Genomic DNA, 19,439 nt, shown 5'->3' with positions numbered 1-19,439 from the left:
TCTTTTTGCTGAGGAAGACTGGCCCAGAGCTAAGATCCGTGCCCATCTTCCTCTACTTTATATGTGGGATGCCTGTCACAGCATGGCTTGATGAGCAGTGCCATGTCCACACCTGGGATCCGAACCAGCGAATCCTGGGCTGTCAAAGTGGAATGTGCAAACTTAACCACTGTGCCACCAGGCCGGCCCCTGATTACTCTTGATTGAAGCCCAAAGTGTAACAATTCAGGACTAGTGTTCTAGAAGAGCTTAATAAATTCAACCTAAAATAAAACATCCTGGAGTAAGAATAAAACATCCATAAAATTATGACAAATGTGGGTGGTTAGCCTTCTCCTTGTGGTTGCCGGCAGTGGCATGCTTTAGTGCAAGCGTTATGTGACATGCCAGTTGTCTACTGTGTTGAATTACAGCCAGGGCTGCCTGCCATTGCTCTGGGCTTGTAATTTAGCAGGACTCCTCCTGTTTTCCGCACTACACATCTCACTGCTTCATCTGGGGAAATCGCTTTCTTGTGAGGCCCATTTTTCAGGGCAGTAGGTCATGTTTGTGGAATAAATACACATTTGGTTAATAAATGATTTCATTTTCCAAGAAAGATCTGAAGAGATTATTGAAAGAGTCTCCACTTTACAGCAGCAAAGGAAGAGGGTGCGTTTTACGTTTGCACATACTAGACGTGCATGAGCTTTTTATTTCAAACCCTCAACACTGAGTCAAAAGAGAGAAGACCATTCTTCTCTGTAATGGTTCATTTTATGCCTCAGCTCGGCTAGGCCATGGCCCTCAGTTGTTTGGTCAAATACCAGCCTAGGTGTTGCCGTGGAGGTAGATTTTTAGATGTGATTATAACGTTGAAACCAGTTGAGTAAAACGGGTGACCCTGCATGACCTGGGTGGGCCTCATCCAATCAGTTGAAGGTCTTAACAGCAAAGACTGAGGTTTCCCAAAGACGCAGAAATTCTCCTCAAGACTGTAGCAGAGAAACCCTGCTTGAGTTTCCAGCCCTGCAGGATTCGGACTCGAGACCGCAACATCAACTCTTCCCTGACTTGCCAGCCTCTGCAATCGCATGAGCTAATTCTTTAAAATAAATCTCTCCCTACCTATCAGATATATATGTATATTCTCTATTTATATATATATATGTTCTGTTTCTCCAGAGAAACAGGATCAATAGGGTGCATATATATGTATATCCAACATCCTATTGATTCTGTATCTCTGGAGAATCCTAACACGTTCTCTGAGCCACCCCAAAAATATGACAAACTCCCACCTAACAAGGTGACAGATACACAAGGATGTGGACGTGGACACAGGCTCCGATAGGGCTAAGACCAACTGGGAAGGTTATTTTCGCCATGTGGGGAGGGATGTCGCAAACCTCTGGTCTCCTCTGCACCCCCTGCATTCACAGCACCCTTCCCCGCACCTCACAGTCTGCTTCCCACCTGGGAAGGCGGAGTGGCAGCTGCCATTGCTCCAGGCAGCCGATCGGAAGGTGCCTTGGGCGCTGCGCACGAGATGAGCCTGACGATGTGACTCCAGGCCAGGGCCTGGTCACTCTCCCTACTGGCATCTGAGAGGCTGGGGGATAACCCCGAGGCCTCAGGAAGCATCTCGTCAATGGAAACCCTCATTCCGTACGAGGAGGCAGCATTGAGTCACCCTGAGACTCCCTCCGTGGTGCCCATGCACTCACTCATCCTCTCTTCCGCCAACCAGGCACCGGGTGCTCTCCCAGGTGCTGGGGAGGTGTGGGTGATGGAGACAGACCCAGAGCTGACAGTCCAGCAGGGCAGACGAATAGCGCAGACTAAATAAATGGGAATGCAGGAGGGGCGTCTGCAGCATTACACGGGGCCTCTAGGAGCCAGGCAGGTGTCAGGAGCACCTGGGCAAAGGCCCTGGGGCAGGACCTAGGTCTGAAGACTAGTGAGCAAGGAGGCCAGTGACGGGAGAGGGATGAGCCAGGAGAAGGATAGTCGGAGATCAGGTCCAGGAGGGAGCGAAGGCCTGTAGCCTCTGTGAGGACTGGCTCTGGCTTTTTAAATTTGTTTATATTTTTTTAATAAACTTTTTTAGAGTGGTTTTAGGCTCACAGCAAAACTGAGCAGAACGTCGAGTGTTACCACACACACTCCCTGCCCACTATCACAGCCTCCCCCTCCGTCAACATCCCCGCCGGAGGGGACCTCTTGTGACCACTGATGAACCCGGGACGCGTCATCACCCAGCATCCACAGGTGACGCTCGGGTTCCCGAGTTCGGACAAATGAGAATGACACGCGTCCACCATCACACGGTCACACAGAACAGTCTCACTGCCCTGAAACCCCTCTGTCCTCTGCCCGTCTTCCCCCCTCACCTCCCATCCCTGGAAACCACTCATCTCTTTACTGTCTCTAGCTTTGCCTTTTCCAGAAGGCCACAGAGCTGGAATCATCCAGCACAAACGAGCCTTTTCAGATGGGCCTCTTCTGCTTACTGACGTGCATCTAAGGTTCTTCTACGCCTTTTCTTGGCTGGTGAGCTCATTTCTTCTTAGCGCCGATATCCCATTTTCTGGGTGGACCACAGTTTCTTATCCGTTCACCTACTGAAGGCCGTCTTGGCTGCTCCCAGGTTTTGGCAATTATGAAGAAAGCTGCCATCAGAACGTCCCCGTGCAGGTTTCTGTGGGGACATCTTTCCTCCCCCTTTGCGTAAGTACCAAGGAGTGGGGTTCCCGGGTCACATGGTAAGAGTATGTTTAGTTTTGTAAGAAATGGCGAAACCATCTTGTGAAGTGGCTGGGCCATCAGCATTCCCACCCAGCAATGAATGAGTTCCTGCTGCTCTGCATTCTCACCAGCATTTGGTGTTTCCAGTTTTAGATTTCTCCCTTTTTTATAGGTGTGCAGTGGTATCTCATTGTTGCTTTAATTTGCAATTCCCGAGTGACATATGATGTGGAACATTTTCTCATACCCTTATTTGCCATCTGTACATCCTCTTCGGTAAGGTGTCTGTTCAGGTCTTTTGTCCTTTTTTATTTTTTACTTTTTGGTGAGGAAGATTGGCCCTGAGCTGACATCTGTGCCCATCTTCCTCTGCTTTGTATGTGGGATGCTGCCACAGCGTGGCTTGATGAGTGGTATGTAGGTCAATGCCCAAGATCCATTCCTGTGAACCCCAGGCTGCTGAAGCAGAGCCCACAAACTTAACCATGACGCCACCGGGCCGACCCCTGTCCATTTTTTAATTGGGTTATTCATTTTCTTCTTGCGGAGTTTTAAGAGCTCTTTGTATATTTGGATAATGGTCCTTTATCAGATGTGCCTTTTCAAGTGTTTCCTCCCAGTCTGCGGCTTGGCTTCTCATTCTCTTCGTGGTCTCTGCCTTTTATTCTTGGCAAGATGGGAGCCACTGGAGGGTTTTAAGCAGAAGAGGAACTTGATAGAACCGAAGTTGTAACTCCTATTAAATATCCAAGTGGTGGTGTCTGAGAGGCAGTTTTCTGGAGCTCAAGGGTAAGGTCCAGACAGGAGAGAAAGATTCGGAAATCCTTAGCATATAGACTTATTTATTTAATTTTATTATTATTATTTTTTTGGTGAGGAAGATTGGCCCTGAGCTAACATCTGTGCCAGTCTTCCTCTATTTGTATGTGGGATGCTGCCACAGCATGGCTTGATGAGTGATGTGTAGGTCTGTGCCTGGGATCCAAGCCACTGAACCCAGGGCCACCAAAGCGGAGTGCGGGAACTTAACCACTATGCCCCTGGGCTGGCCAGCATGGAGATTTTTTTTTAATTAAGGTGAAATTCATATAACATAAAGTTAAATATTTTAACATGAAGAATTCAGTGATATTTAGTACAGAGCGCCACCTCTGTCTAGTTCCAAACTATTCTCACCATCCCACATAAAACCCTGTACCCGTTAGGTAGTCCTCCCCGACACCAGTCCCTGGCAATCTGCTTGGATCTGCCTGTCCTGGACATGACTCACACAACATGTGGCCTTGTGTGTCTGACTCCACTCCCTCAGCATGTTCTCGAGGTTCACCCACACTGCAGCCCGTGTCAGGACGTCGCTGCCTTTGATGGGTGACGACTCCACTGACTGAGACTGCAGTGTGTTTATCCACTCGTCTGCTGGTGGACATTTGGACTCAACCTTTTGGTTATTATAAATAGCAGCAACGATGAACATTTGTTTACAAGTATTTCTTCAAGTACCTGTCTTTAATCCTTTTGGATAGATACCTAGGAGGTAGATGATTTTTTAAGGTCATCAGACTGGAAGCCAGGGAGGTGACTGTAGATAGGGGCCCCAGGTCTGAGTCATGGGGCAGTTCATTGCTAAGGGGTCAGTATGAAGAGAAGGAAGTGGCAAAGGAGCCTGGGAAGGAGCCGGTGACGGGGTGGGAAGAAACCCAGGGGTGTGTGGTGCCCTGGAAGCCACGCGAGGAGACTGCGCTGAAGAGGGAATGTGTCCACTGTTGCCAACTGACCCCCAGAGCCAGCAACACGTAGGTCCCCGTGACCTTGACACGAGTCATTTGTCATTTCCTACAGTGGAGTACGAAAGGCCCGAAAAGAGCACGTTTAATGGAAATTAGAGAAGACCTAAATAAACAGAGAGATATACCATGTTCGTGGATTGGAAGGCTTAATTTTATTAAGATGGTTCCCAAACTGGTCTACAGACTCAATGCAATCCCAATCAAAATCTCATCGTGGTTTTGGGTAGAAATCGACAAGCTGATTCTAAAATTTACACAGAAATGCCAAGGACCTAGAGTAGCCAAAACAGTGAATAAAAAAAAGAACAAAGTTGGAGGACTACTTGATTTCAAGATGACATAAATCTACAGAAATCAAGACAGTGTGGTCTTAGCATATCGGGAGACACATTGATTAGTGAACAGAGACTCCAGAAACAGACTCACACTTAAACAGTCAAATGACTTTTGACAAAAGCACTAAGATAATTCAATGGGGACAGTCTGGAACAACTGGTGCTGGAAAAACTGAATATCCACATGGAAAACAATGAACTTCAATCTTACCTCATCCCTTACACAAAAATTAACTCGTGTGGCCAGCCCCGTGGCTTAGTGGTTAAGTTTGTGTGCTCTGCCTGGGCAGCCTGGGGTTCACTGGTTTGGATCCTGGGTATGGACCTAGCACCGCTCATCAAGCCATGCCAAGGTGGCATCCTACATAGAAGAACTGGAATGACTTACAGTTAGAATCCACAACTGTGTACTGGGGCTTTGGAGAGGGAAAAAAAAATTAACTCGCAATGTATCATAGACATAAACATAAGCACTAAAGGCATCAATTTTGCTTAAACAGGGATTTCAACATATAGCCATAAATGGCCAGCCTATAGGGTTACTCCCAACAGACGTGTTGTCCAAACAGGACTCTGGATATTTTCTTGCCAGAGGATCCATGTCCCCACTGGCCCAGCTGCAGAGAAAGCTGGAGTCCGTCCACTCCTCCCATTTTATCCATTCTACCTCCATCGCCTTCGTGCTAGTCAGGCCATCCCCCTCTGCACCCTGGGCCACTGCAACGGCCCAAAGGGACTCCCCACCTCCTCTCCTTCCCTACCAGCCCAGTCTCCACCCTGCAGCCATGGGATTCTCCCGATTACAACCCTTCAACTGCTTCCCACTGTGCTCCAGAAAAAGCTCAAGATACTCACCACAGCCCACAGGGCCCTGCCCAGTGTGGCTGCTCCTGGCCTCCCCCTTTGAGCCACACAGGCCTTTTTCTGTCCCTAGGCTCTTTTCCTCTTTAGAGTCCTGGGACATCCTGTCTCCTCTACTCAGTGCCCTCCTCCTTTGGCTCTTGGCATAAATGCCTCTCCCTCAGAGAGGATGAGCTGACTTCTTCATCCCAGGAAGGCCCCATGTTATGATCTCATTGCCCCCTGGGCTTTTCTTCCACTGCACTTCGATTTTCCTATCACGTGTTAGTGTGATCAATACGGGAGACAGTCAACTGAACTCATGGACTGTCTGCTCCACAGGCAGGAACGCTGCCGGCTCGGCACATCACTGGAGGCCTAGGACCAGCTCAGTGCGGAGCGTGGTGAGGGCGCTTAAGAAATATTACTTGAATGAAGGACAGAGAGCGAGGTTTGGATCCCACGTGCCCGTTTACTGCGCATCACATCAGGAGCCAAGGTTCAGAGAACTCCAGGTGGCCTGCTTTCACCGATTCCTCATAACCACCAGGGGAGGCGGGTGCCATTATTGTTTCCATTTTACAGGTGAAGACACAGACGTGTAGACGAGTCCCATAGACTTGCTTGGCATCCCCCAGATACTAATAAGGGAGTCAAGTTTGAAACCAAGATCTCTGCTCTATGCTTCAAGTGACTCACTCACCTTGGACGTGGGAAGACAACTGCTGACGCAAGTGTGGGACACACTCACCAGACAGTCGGTCTCTATTATTCTTTCAATGAAAAAATTTAAAATATCTAGTACGTGGCGGAGGGGGGCACTACGCCGGATGCTGGGGATCCCTAGTGATTAAAACTGACAATATCTTTGCCATTTAAATTGAGGGGAGGAAGACAGCCGATCAAGAGGGTACCCAAGAAATGTGAAGGAAGGGGAAAAAGGAGGCAGTGATTAAACAGGAGGCGGTGAGTCAGCTGTGACCTGAGAAATGAGGAAGGGCAGGCAGGCCGGCCAGAAGCAGCGGGAGAGACAGTCACACGGGGTGGGGCCTGACCTCGGGGAGCTCTTGTCCGGCTGCGGGACTAAAGGTGACGCTGGCGACACTTTCAAATCACACAGAAGAGGCCCGGAGGCTCAGGGCCTCCACACTTGCAACAAGGCTCTCTCCCGCACAGCTTTCTGTCTTGCCTCCAATGTCTTCTTCGCACGGGGCCTCCCCTGGCTGCCCCACTGAGAATGCCCACGACCCTGAAGTCGCCATTTCAACACAATGCATTTTCCCTCCTTCCCCTCTGTCTCCCCCACCGGATCGTGAGCGCCCCAGCGGCTGCGATGCGTCTGCTCGGGCCCCAGCACCTGCGCCTGGGCCACCGCAGCAGGCCAATAACCACGTGCTGAGCTAATGAATGGCCTCCGGTAGGCTGTGCAGAAAAGGCGGCCGTAGTCAGGCCCCGCCCGGTCTCGCCGGACGGGCCTCGCCACCCCCCCAACCAGGGATGCAAGCGGCTGCCCAGCCCGCCCGTGTTCATCCCCGGCCCAGCTTGCCCGCCTCCCGCCCTCACGCCAGCTTCCCGTCCTCGCTGCCGAGTCTCAAGGCCCCTCCGCCATCCTTTCCCCGCAGACCCCACCGCCACCCAGCCCCATCCCCCAATCTCCCACTGCCGCCGCAGTGGCGCCCGCTGTGCGCATGCTCGGCGGCGTGAGGACGCGCGGCGTGCGGAGGCCGGACACCCCGGGGCGCAGGCGCAGGACCGTCCGGGACCCAGTGGGGAGGCGCGTCGGGCGCGCAGGCCCTCTCTGGCCCCGCCCACCTCCCCCAAGCCCCGTGCGGCCGCGCAAGCGCGCTGGGAGCGGAAGGGCGGGCGCGCGCGCGCACGCGGCCGGGCGGGCGGCGGAAGCAGGAGCGGCCGGCGGTGGGGGGAGGGGAGCCGGCGGGTGCGCGCGCAGCGGGGGCGCGGGCAGCGTGGGGGGGCGGCCGAGGCGGGCGGGCGCGCGCGCGAGGCTTACCCTCGCTCGGCGGCGGTCTCTTTGTTTCGTGAGGAGAGGCGAGACGCCTACTCTGCCCCCGGCCCCGCGCGGAGGGGCGGGGGCGGCGCTGGGAAGGCGACGGCGCCGGCAGCTCCCGGTAAGGAAGGCGGGCCGCGGGGGGAGCGCGGCGCGGGGCCGGGAGGCCGGTTTGAATGGAGCCGGGGCGCCGCGGGGGGAGGGGGCCGCTGGTGCCCGGAGCGGGGCCGGGGTACGGCGGCGCCCGAGGGTCAAGAAGCCTGGCCGGGACGGCGCGCGCGGGGCAGGCCCCAGCGTCGCGAGGCCGCGGCGGCTGCAGTATCCGCGGGCCGGCGGGGTGGGGGCCCGGGCCGCGTGGAGGCCGCGCGCCCCCCGTGCGCGCTCTCGCCGGGGGCGCCAGACAAAGCTCGCGGCCCCCTCGGCTGCCCGGCCCCCGGTCGCCGTCCCCGCCGCGGCCGCGACAGCAGCCCGGCCTCGGGGCTTTGCTGGCTGCGTTGTCCCGGGTCCGACGCGAACGTTGCCTTTCTGGCGAGGCCGCGATCGGGGTTCGGGAGGAAGAACCCCGGGTGTGTCCAGCATCAACTGGACACGAGCATGAGCTGCCCTAAAATTTTATTTTAAAAAAGTCACATAGTCAATATTTTCAAGGAAAGAGAAATAACTGCCCGAATCTTGCAAGTAGTGACTTCAAAATGCTTGCCCTGAAGTGGGGGGTGGGCAGCAAGTGGGGGAGGAAGCAGGGGGGAAATTGTTGGCTGTTGAAAGCATTGTTTTTATTTTGCATCCTTTCCCATTCCTCCCGGTTGATTTTCTAGATTAAGGCTGTTATTTAAAACGTGGACCTTTTGGGAGTGTGTTTTGTGCCGGGCTTGAAAACAACTAGTTTTGGTTCCCCCCCCCCCCCAAGTGAATCCCTGGGGAAAGTAGGGAAGAGGTGTGAGAGCCACTTGGGAGGAATTTGAAACAAGTTTTCAGTTTGCATTGAGACAGGATTCGAGTTTGCATCCTGGCATCGTAAGTCACTTGGCTGTGTGACTTTAGGCAAATAGCTTGACCTCTCTGAACCTCTTTGTTTCCTCTTTTGTGAAATGGGGATAATATCACCACGGGAGTTGGTGAAAGCCTGTAAAATGGTTCCTGGCGAGTGGGAAACAGTATTCTTACTGTCTGGTCATTGCTCAGCAAATATATGTTGAGTCCCTACTGGGTGTGAAATGTTTAGGGGATGGAGGCCTGTGGAACCCCTACAGTCTTATAGGGGAACAGGCTGTAAATGTGGGAACCACTCCCCTCGCCCTGTCATTTAATTCTCCCTCCCCTCTCTGAGAGGACGCAGTGGATGCCCATGGGAGTGGAGGGACCAGAAATCAAGGAGGCTGCATGGAAGAGGGGGCCTTTACTCAGTATCAGGGAGGATGGCCTGGCTTGTATTTCCACCGCCCTGGACCATGTTGTTCGCCTCTGCTGTACGTGCCATCACGTGATGTTTTCCCATGTAGAAGTTACCCCAATTTGTAATTACGCATCCGTTCTCGGTTGGGGGGGGGGGGGGCCCGGCAGCAGAGCTGGTGTCTCCCTGGCCTCTCACAGTGCACCCTGGGCCCGGCCCACGGTAGGCCCTTGGCGGACATCGTTGCACGAATGAGCAGGAGCCTTGGAGCATCGAGTGGACGTGGGTCTGAAGTGCTGGCGCAGGACTGGGGCTGGGTCGTGAGCAGTGGCCGTGGGTTGCTGCTGTGGGTTTCTGACTTCCCAGGCCAGCGTTTGCCACACCTCGTCCCCCCGGGTTGGGGGGCGGTTGGTGTAGGTGGCGGTGGGGACTTCTTGTCCTGGAATCACCTCTCAGGGTTCATGACCAGCTCTCAATCCTAGCTTGACCTCCGTGGAGGCACTGACCAGGAGGTCCCACATCCGTGAGACAGATGTGACAGTGACGCCGCTCCACACTCTTGTCCAGAGGGTTGAGCGAGATAACGTTGGACGAAGTTAACATTCCTCATTTTGTGTGTGTATGTATATTTCTAAATAATCTGTTTAAACTAAAAATTTATTACAGTCATTTGATATCTTAGGAAGCCCAGGTTTGATGTGCCAGTTACATATATTTTTCTGATTTTCTTTAAAATCAGTGCATACATAATTATGACAATAGTAAATGTTCCTCCATGTGCCACCTGAAGTCACTTTGTGTCCAACCTTCAGGAGACGTCGATCTTTTAGGGTTTTGAGCCGGGGGTGACGTCATCAGAGCTGTGGCGGAGGGCAGTGCCATGGTCTCCAGACTCTTTCTGTCTGTGGAAAGCACCCCAACATGTTTGCATCCTTGTTTATATGCCTTTGCCACTCTTGGTGGACCCTCAAAACACTGGGAGGGAACCCTAGCCCAGCTCGGGGTCTTAGCGGATGTCACATGTGGGAGCTTGGGAGGATAGGTATTTTGGGTGAATGTCTGGTGAGAACAGTGTTCTGCCAGTGAAGAAACTGAAGTCCGGGACGTTTCCTCACCAGGGGCTCTCCAGTCAACTGTCCAGGTTGGACTCCTGGCTTCTTCACTTTCCCTTTTGGGGCCTCAGAGAAATGGGGTGACAGTGCCCGGCCCGTAGTAAGTAGTCAGATGTGCCAGCAGATTTTGGCCTTGGTCATCGGGGCTGCCATGGCACAGCAGGACCCATTCACCCCGACCACAGACAGAACACAATGTGAACGGCGCCCCCTGGAGTTGTGCAAGACGAGGCCTGGCTGCGCATTCCCCGTTCACATAGTGAACCAGTGTGCAGTGAGTGCCCGCCACGAGCCGGCTCTGCTGGGGGCTGGGGGTGCGGCTGCACCCAGGCAGACAAGGCCCTGTGCTCATTTGCTCATGTCCGTCTCCTTATTTGCAAAGGGAGACGGTAATAGTACCCAGCTCGGAGGATGGTTGCAAGGACTAAACAACAACGACAAAGTGACAAATGACGAATGCACAGCGCTTAGGACAGTGCCTGGCATGTGGGGCTGAGCCCTTGGTAGCTCTTGTCATGACGGTGCCTGCAACACCCTGGCGGGGTGACATACAGAATCTATTTTTGCCCCCTTGCAATAGTTCTCTGTTTTCAAAGCGGGAGCAAAGGAATCAAGTCCTCCATTTTCTCCTTAATATTTAAAAATTGTGTGCTTTGCAATTTCACCATAAGGCGTTGGAAAGAGGGATGTATGTTTGGTGGCATGAGTTTTGAAAAATATCCAATGTTTGTTTTCTTTTTTTTTTTCCCTCACCTCCATAGGATGGGAGGTTTTTTTTTTTTTTCTTTTTGGTGAGGAAGATTGACCCTGAGCTAACATCTGTTGCCAATCTTCCTCTTTTTTTTTCCCTCCCCAAAGCCCCAGTGTGTAGTTGTAAGTCATTCTAATTCTTCTATGTGGGAAGCCACCTCAGCATGGCTTGATGAGCAGTGTGTAGGTCTGCACCCAGGAGCCGAACTGGTGAACCCTGGGCCGCTGAAGCGGAGCACGCAAACTTAACCACTCAGCCACGGGGCTGGCTCCCAGCCAATGTTCGTTTTCGGTTTCACATATTTCCCTCATCACTTGTAACTAACACTGGTGGAAGACTTAAGAGAGAATAAAAGTTAAAAAAAAAAAATAGAATTAAAGGGATGTGCAGAACCTGCTCTGAAAGGAAGGTGGCAGCTGCTGGCATGGTGGGGGCATGTCAGAGGGTGAGGGTGTCAGGATGGAGTCTGAGGCCAGCAGAGCTGCCGTTGCTGTCGGTTGCAGGTATCGCAAAGGAGGAGGGTTAGGCTTATTCAGACAATCGGTGACGTCTTGGTTGGAGTTTTCTGTTAGCTGTATGCTGCTGGTATTAATTCCTCAGGCTGTGGATTGTGGGGTATGAGAAATTGGCCTCGAACATCTTCGTGGACAGGCCAGGGCCTGGAGGGCAGGCTAGTGTAGCTGGGTTTGTTGGGGGGTTAGACTTTGCAGGGCAGAGGGAAGAGAGGGGAGGCGTTGATTTCCCTCCAGTTCCCTCCAGGAAGGGGCTTTCTTAAGAACACAGGTAAGGGGCCGGCCCGTGGCCGAGTGGTTAAAGTTCCACATGGTCTGCCTTAGTGGCCCAAGTTTGCAGCTTCAGATCCGGGGTGCAGACCTGCTCCATCGTCAGCCATGCTGTGGTGGCACCCCACATACAAAGTAGAGGAAGCTTGGCACAGATGGTGGCTCAGGGTGAATCTTCCTCAGCAAAAAGAAAAGAAAAGAAAAGATCACAGGTCAATGGTAGCTAAGCATAAACCAGCCCTGGCCCCGTCCTGGCCTCTACGCCCCACACTGTTTTCCAGAGCTTCGCTTTGGGCCTGGGTTACTTTGCCAAAGGGCCACACGTTCATTTGTGACTGGGAACGCTTGTCCCTGGGAACAGTCTGAGTTGTCGCTCAGGCTGCAGGGCACCAGCCGTGAGTGTGGTGAAGGAGGACAGCCCCGCTTTTAGTAGCCGTGGCCTTCGCCGTGGCTCCCTGGGGTGGTTGAAGTTCCGCCAGCAGGTCGTACCCCACTGCTCAGGAAGCAGGTGGCCTGCGTGGCAGTTGCTCCCTCACCTGGTGCAGGCGGAGACTCAGAGCAGGGTTTGGTGTGTGCCACCCTGACCTGCCGCAAAAGCACCAGTAAAGTGGTGCAGGGGTTGGCCTCGTTGTCCTGATGCGGCGCTGCAGCCCAGGGTCCTCTCGCTACGCTCCGGGAGCTGCCTCCGATGGCCGCCGAGCAGAAAGACTGGAGGCAGGTGATTTAACCTCTCTGAACAGAAAATACCCCGTTCCTCTCGTCGTCTCCCCAGTCGGCACCTCTATGGCAGTAGTGAACCGAGGGGGTGCGGCTGGGGCTGCAGTACAGCCCACTGGGCTCTGCCAAGCCTGGCTCCAGGGCCCCTGAGCCCCAGGGAAGGGAGACCTTTGCTATGTCACACGGCATGTGCCAGCGGAGGCCCTGCTAATCACTTTGTCACTTGGACTCCTCTCCTCCTCTCACCCTCATGTCCATTCCATCAGCCTATCTGGAGAAATCTTTGAAAACCTTCATCAGACCATGTCACTGCCCAGCCCAGAACATTCCAGTGGTTTCCCATTGCCTTTCAGTAGACTCCTACCTCCTCACCCCTGTCACCAGTGATCTGTGCCCTGGCCCATGTCTGACCTCATCTGCTGCCACACCCCTCTCTCCTGCTGCACTCCAGCAGGGTCCCACCCCAGGGCCTTTGCACTTGCCAGTCCCTCTGGCCATAGGTAGCCATGTGGCTCCCATTTCACTTCAGGTCTCTGCTCTGTCCCCGTCACTGAGACCATCCCTGTCCACCGTGATTGAAAGAGTGCCTCCTGTCGACTGGACTGTTAACCCTGCTGGATTATTTTTTCATAGTACTTCTGCCCCCCGCATGACATCGGGTCCTGTTTGTGTGCTCGTCCCTGTCCCTCAGCTGTCAGTCCCACCAGGCAGGGACTTCATTGTTCTCTGGGGGCTGCTCGGCGCCTGGAGCCCTGCTCAGCACAGTCAGTGCTCGGCTGGCATGGCGGTGGCTGGGCGGGCCTGTCGCAGGTGATGCTTGGCAGGTGTGGGGGCCGCGCCTCCCCGCCCACCCTTGGCTGCTCCCATACTTTGTGCGTGCCTCTTGTGGGGCGCTTCTCTCCAGCCCTCTCCACGGGCTGGTGTCGAGGGTACAGCAGGCACCATGACAGCCCTGGCAGCGGGCTGTGACGTCCGTCCTGTGGGGCGGCCCCAGCCTCCACAGATGGGAAGAGTGGATCCAGGGTTCCTGTGACTTGCAGGCATGTGGACAGATTTGCCACACTGGTTACAGCTACCTGAGGTGTGTTTGTGTTGGGCCAACTCTGGATCACAGTCAAAGAGTTCGAAAAACAGCTGTCTAGTGGCTAGATAGGGTAGTGTTCGTATTCTCATGGTGTAGACGCTCCATCTCCCTCCCGGGTCAGAGCACGAACTCCCCAAGGGCAGAGAACCGGGTTGTTGTCAGGGAGGTGCTCTCCAGTGGTTTCCAGGGAGTGACAATGTTACAAAGGGTGGGAGGGGAGAAATCAATGAATAAAATGATACATAGTCCCAGGGCTAAAAATGATACTTGCTAACAGTTTGCCACATGCCTCCCAGGTGTAGGGAGGAGACATTGTAATTTACCATCATGACAGGTTTTTTCCTTTCTGAAATGTATTCCCTTTTAAATGTAGGGCAAAGTGTTGCTACTTAGTTATATTGCGAGGAAAATGCCACAGAGCAGCCAGAGTTGGGGGAGCGCCTTTTCCGGATTGATTAAGCCATTTCCACACTTTCCCTGAGCCCACAGATGCCCCACCCCTCACGGCCTTCCAGGTTCACCATCAGACCAGGCGTGGAGGGTTTTCTTAGTAGAGTATTGGGTGTGTGTTTGGGAGGGTCTCGTTTTGTAGGGTTTCTTTAAAATTTTTTTTTTTTTGATGGGGAAGATTGGCCCTGAGCTGACGTCCATTGCCAAGCTTCCTCTTTTTGCTTGAGGAAGATTGGCCCTGAGCTAAGCTCCATGCCAGTCTCTCTCTATTTTGTATGTGGGACGCCACCACAGCATGGCTTGATAAGCAGTATGTAGGTCCGCACCCAGGATTTGAACCTGTGAACCGCGGGCAGCCGAAGTGGAGCGTGTGAACTTAACCACTACGCCATTGGGCGGCCCTTCCTTTTGTAGTTTAAATGTAACGAACAGGGCTGGTTTGGCAAGGCTGTCCTGCATGGACACCTCTGATGGTTGACCGGTTTGAGCACCCTGCCGTGACTTGACCGCAGCATTGTATCTGCCCATGTGACATGTCTGTGAGCGAATTTCTCCACACCCAAAAAACAAAATAGCAGATATCCTGGGGCCAGACTGCAGTAGAATGCTGGGTTCAGGCAAGATGAAAACAAGACAAACCCATAATCCCAGCAGGGAGATTTCCCACGGTCCTGATTGTCTGTTAGCTGTCTGTCCCGTGGCAGTGGCTGGCCATTGCCGTCCTCTGTGATAAGAGAAACGCAAAGAGTGGTATGAAAGCAGAAACTAGACCTGTGGGCCTCCAGCACTCTGGTTCCGCATTCTAACATCGACAGATGTTTCTATTTTAAATGATCATTTTGATGAAGTTGAAAGTTGCATGGGAAATAATGCAGTCCTAAATCCTTTTCGTCTTTCTCTTTTATTTCCATAAAGGCACTTCCTGGGCATCCTTGCTGGGTGTTTTTCTGATCTAGGTTCTTTTCTTACAAAGTGTTTTTTAAAAGTCTGATGACAAAAGTAATAGATGTTTATTGTCACAAACACCCCCATCTGTGATGTGGAGAGTGCGGGCTCCCCGTCGTCTGCCTGCAGACAGAGCTGTGGCACTGCCACGGTCGTTTGGTGCGTTTTCTCTGGGCTGGTTTCTGTGCTCACTTTAGCACACGTATGTTATTATTATCTTGAACAAAGTGAGGCTCAAGCCAAGCGCAGCTCTTGTTCATGCTGCTGTCTTTCCTCGGCTTCATTTTGGACCATCCTCCATGTCCGTGTGCATGGAGCTACCTCATTCATTAATTTTAATTTTTTTTTTTTTGAGGAAGATTAGCCCTGAGCTAACTACTACCAGTCCTCCTCTTTTTGCTGAGGAAGCCTGGCCCTGAGCTAACATTGTGCCCATCTTCCTCTACTTTATATGTGGGATGCCTACAGCGTGCCAAGCAGTGCCATGTCCGCACCTGGGATCTGAACCAGTGAACCCTGGGCCACCGAGAAGTGGAACGTGTGAACTTAACCGCTGCGCCACCGGGCTGGCCCCGAATTTTAATTTTTTTTTTGGTGAGGAAAGTGAGCTAACATCCGTGCCAGTCTTCCTCTATATTTTGTCTGTGGGATGCTGCCACAGCATGGCTAGATGAGCAGTGTGTGGGTCCGTGCCTGGGATCCAAACCTGTGAAGCCCCGGCTGCTGAAGTGAAGCACATGAACTTAACCACTACGCCACCAGGCCGGCCCCCCCCCCCCCCCCCATTCATTTTCAGAGGTGCCACGACTTTTGCCACATGGATCCTGTGGCGGTTCTGACTGCTCGGCAGTTGGGGTGCTTCTCAGAGAAATCGAGGTGACATGGCCAGGTCACTTGCAGACCCTTGTGCGCCTGGAACCTGGGAGTCTGTTTTCATCTCGAGGCCTCCTGAACATCTTCACCTTTGGCTTTTCAATTCTTGCCTTGGGGTCGTTTTATTTCCCGTTACTGTCCTGGTTCCAGGCTCCGCCCTCTCCTCATGGAACTTCCCCCGAAACACACCGACCCACAGCCACGTGCATCTTGCTTAGGCTCCCGGACAAGGACACATGCTCTGGTGGTGATACTGGTTTGGCCTCTGCGTGCCCTTGTCCTTCGTATTCCTTGTCTGCTGAGGTGGCTGTCTGGTTTGAGAAGGGTTTCAGTGTTGTTGGGGAGTCCAGGCAGCGCCACGGGAGCCCCCTGAAATCCCCAAGGCCTTAGGATGACCTTGGGGACCCAAGGAATTTGCTGAAAATGCCAGATCTTTAGTTTCCTGTATAGAAAGGGTAGGGGTGTCTGGTGACGGGGGAAGAAGGGGCCAGAGAGAGGGGCGTTCCTTGCCTCCCATCCTACCTCTCCTGAAATTCCAGGCGGAACCTATCCGGCCCTCCTGGGTGGGCGTCTCCCTGAGCGCGGTGGTACCCATCCCGCAGCCTCTGCAGCTCTCCGCAGGGCCTGGCCCACCCCCCGCCCCTCAGGAAGGGTGACGGCTGAAAGGAGCTTGGTGATGACTAAGACACCGCCTGTGTGGCAGAGGGACCCAGAGGGCAAGGGAGAGTTTGCAGCAGCCCAGATCTTGCCCATCCATTGCCAGGCTGGACCTCGTCACTGTCAGCTGCTCGTCGTGGGCCGTGGCAGCACAGGTCTCGGGCAGCCGCTGCTTCTCCCCTCAGCACAGCAGCCTGTGCCACCTCTGCCTTGGGGTACAGCAGCCTGGGATCCCCAGCGAGTGAGCGAGCCCTGCGGGACACGAGCATTCCTTGAGGTCTGTCCCATGGGAGGCTAAGTTTAGGAAGCGGATTCTCCAGAGTGGTTACCCGTGTGGCCAGGTTGCTCATCTCTCTGGGGAGCAGAGGAGCGAAGGACTTAATCTACGTGACACTTCTAGGACAGTGGTGACAATCAGTAAGCAACTGCTCAGTCAGCATGGGGACCTTGATTTCACCGACAGTGTGGTGGCGCTTCCCGCCTCTACGGGCCTCGCATGTGTTGGCTCGAGTGATGCTGGCTGTGACCCTGAGGGTCGGACGGCCTCAGCTCCAGCCAACAGAGGAGGGTAGGTCACTCATCCTGCATCATGTCGGTGGCAGGTGGCAGTCTGCGCTCGGAGTGTGGGCTGCACTGCAGCAAGTGGCACTGTGGCGGTGGCCTGCTGACCCGCCGTGTGGCCTCTGAGCCTCAGGGACCCCTCTGTTGGCCGGCCAAGGATGCTCCCTCCGTGTGGAGTCGGTCCGGGTCCTCACCACCAGTGGGCCCTCAGCCCTACTTCCCTCTCCGGCCGGGTCGTGCTCCCTGTGGTTTCTTTGTGACTGGTACATCCTCAGCAGGTGTCCCTCACTCGGAGGCAGGGGCAAGTGACAGTCCTCCTGGGTTTTCAAACAGCCCCTCTTCCTCTGTCCCGTGACCTGGAGGTAGGAAAGGAAAGCTTGTTTCCTCTGCTCACACTGCTTCTGATGCTGAACCTGTGGGTTTCCCACACCATGCGATTCTCCAAGTTTCTGTGGACGTGAACCGAGTGTGCAGCAGTTCACTTCTGCCACTAACTACCCAGAGTTGGTGCAGACCCCACAGTGAAGGGCTCGGTCCCTTTGGACTTCCTGGGGCCCACGTCAGACGCCTGTCGCAAATAGTGGGCCCTCAGGTTCCCCACTCTTCTGTCTAGCTTGGCTGCATGCCAGGGGCTCCCACAACCCCCTCCTCAGTTTTGATGATTTGCTACAACAGCTCACAAAACTCAAGGAGACATTGCCTTGTGTTTCCTAGTTTGTTATGAAGGATACGGATGAGCAGCCAGGTGAAGAGGTACAAGGGCGGCGTCTGGAGTGTCCCCATTGTGGGAGCTTGTGTCTCCACGGGCTTGGGGTACACCACCCTCTGGGCCTGTGGATTTGTTCACCAATCCAGAACTTTCTGAACCCCATGGTGTAGAGTTTTCATGGAGGCTTCCTCTCATAAGCACGATGGATTAGCTCCATCTCCAGCCCCTCCTCTCCCTGGAGGATGAGGGTGGGGCTGAAAGTTCCAAGCTTCTCACCATGGCTCTGCCCTGGTGACCAACCCCCGTCCTGAAGCCATCCAGGAGCCCGGCAAGAGTCGCCTCGTTAAAACAGGACGCTCTTGTCTCCAGTCACCCGGCAAATTCAGAGGGGTTTTGGGGCTCAGCGTAAGACACTTCAGTCACCCCATCACTTAGGAAGTTACAAGGGTTCTGGAAGCTCTGTGTCAGGAACTGAAAGCGGAGACCGAATCACTGTTTCTTACCACGTCCCAGGTAAACAGAGGTTTCTTCAACGGACCCCACAACCATTAACCATAACAGAACAAACATGGTAAGTTGGACGTCGTTAAAATAAAGAACGTGTCTTCATCCCAAGACCCCATTTAGAGAGCGTGAAGGCGAGCCAGCCTGGGAGACGGTAATTGCGGCCACGTTTCCCCAGGAAAACCTTAGTGGAGACGGAGCGCCTTGACTGGGGGGCTCAGTGGCCGGTCCTCGTGTGGGAAGGTGCTCATCTCCATTAGTCACAGGGAAATGCAAACTAAAGCCATGAAAAGAGGCGATTATACACTCACCAGACGGTTACAGGTTAAGACTGAGCACCCCAGGGTCGGTGTGGAGGTAGAGCCCCCAGAACGCCCACCTGTAGCTGGGGCGGCGGGCGTGTAGGGCTGTGCTCCTGGTATGGAAAACTGGCAGCGTCTCCCAGAGCTGAATTCACGTCTGCCTTAGAGCAGCGTTTCCACCCCGGACGCCCCAAGAGGAGGAGCACCCACGCCACTGAGTGACACTGTTCTCAGCACCTTTGTGCGCCAGCCCAGACCTGGTAGCACGACGTCCATGAGCAGGAGCACAGTCACATAGAGGAGGAGGAGTGACTGATGTCCCCAATAACATGGATGGGCCAGACGACAGTACTGTGTGGTTCTCTCTTCAGATGCAGTTCCGTGACAGGTGCGACTGATCTGCAGCAGTCGTCGGACAGAGGTCCCCGGGGAGGGTGGTCCTGACTGGTGGGGGCCCGGGGCCTCCTGGGGTGGTGTGAGTGCCGTGTCTGCTCTAGGAGTCGTGGGCTGTGCCTGCAATCGGGGCCTGAGCTGTGCCACAGCCTAGTGCAAGTCAGTGCAGTGGGACTTCCCTCCTCCGCACCGTGCCGAGGACCGAGAGCCGGTTCTGTTGTGCCCCCCACGGACGGTTTGCTTTGTGCCTGCACTTTTTGGGTCCCCTTTACTGTCACTCCCCGTGTGTGTCTGAGCTTTCAATCCGTTTACTGACAGTGGCTCTGCACACTTACCTGCCTCGGCGCAGACTGCAGCTTCACAAGCAAATGCAATTTAAATAAGCGAGTCGTGAAACCCCGTGCTTCTCAGAAGTGGTCGTTGCTGGATTTCGGCACGAAAGTTTTTTTCGATGCCCTCTCGTGTGTTGGGTGAGCTTCTGTATGTTGTGATGAAGTTCACGCTTCTGTAAGCGG

General features: G+C 53.9%; 1 protein-coding gene across 1 annotated transcript in view; it reads left to right on the top strand.

Moving 5' to 3' along the window:
* Positions 1-7,578: 7,578 nt before the first annotated feature.
* Positions 7,579-19,439, top strand: part of SMARCA4 (SWI/SNF related, matrix associated, actin dependent regulator of chromatin, subfamily a, member 4) — an 84,198-nt gene continuing 72,337 nt past the window's right edge. Inside the window, 1 exon segment of the mRNA XM_046684952.1 lies at positions 7,579-7,815. The gene's annotated coding sequence lies outside the window, so the exon portion shown is untranslated.

The sequence above is a fragment of the Equus quagga genome, chromosome 14 (genome assembly GCF_021613505.1).
Source record: "Equus quagga isolate Etosha38 chromosome 14, UCLA_HA_Equagga_1.0, whole genome shotgun sequence".
NCBI classification, from domain to species: Eukaryota; Metazoa; Chordata; class Mammalia; order Perissodactyla; family Equidae; genus Equus; species Equus quagga.
The sequence above is the reverse complement of the archived record's forward strand: the minus strand, read 5'-3'. Positions and strand labels throughout refer to the sequence as shown.